General features: G+C 35.5%; 1 long non-coding RNA gene across 1 annotated transcript; it reads right to left on the bottom strand.

Moving 5' to 3' along the window:
- Window positions 1-97: 97 nt before the first annotated feature.
- Window positions 98-377, bottom strand: LOC117152504. The gene is made up of 2 exons (XR_004462888.1): window positions 304-377; window positions 98-232 (listed from the first exon to the last, which is right to left on the bottom strand). It is a non-coding gene; the product is annotated as an uncharacterized LOC117152504 (long non-coding RNA).

Raw genomic sequence — 377 nt, 5'->3', positions numbered from 1 at the left:
GTCAAAAATTAGTGACATTATAACAAATGATTCAACACCAACGGAATAGTCTTAGCAAACAAGAACAGGTACCTTATAAGTTAACGAGGTATGCATGCAACCAATCATCGTAGAAGGAAGTGTGCATGTAGGAACTCCACGAGAACTGGCTACGGATCCAACTTTGCAAAACATAATATACGACGGTATGAAGATATCGAAAGTAATAAATACCGAGGTAACCAATCATAACCTAAAAAGGGGAAGAATGTTGTAAACCATCTTGAAATAGAAATTGATAATAATAAGAAGCTTGTTACTCACATCGGAAGATACACATTAAAACCGACTCAGTTACAACAAGCCTACTACCAAACTTAAGTGAATACTTATGGAAT

This window comes from Bombus impatiens, unplaced genomic scaffold, assembly GCF_000188095.3.
Source record: "Bombus impatiens unplaced genomic scaffold, BIMP_2.2 scf_3478, whole genome shotgun sequence".
Classification (NCBI taxonomy): Eukaryota; Metazoa; Arthropoda; class Insecta; order Hymenoptera; family Apidae; genus Bombus; species Bombus impatiens.
This window is presented reverse-complemented; position numbering and strand designations above follow the sequence as displayed.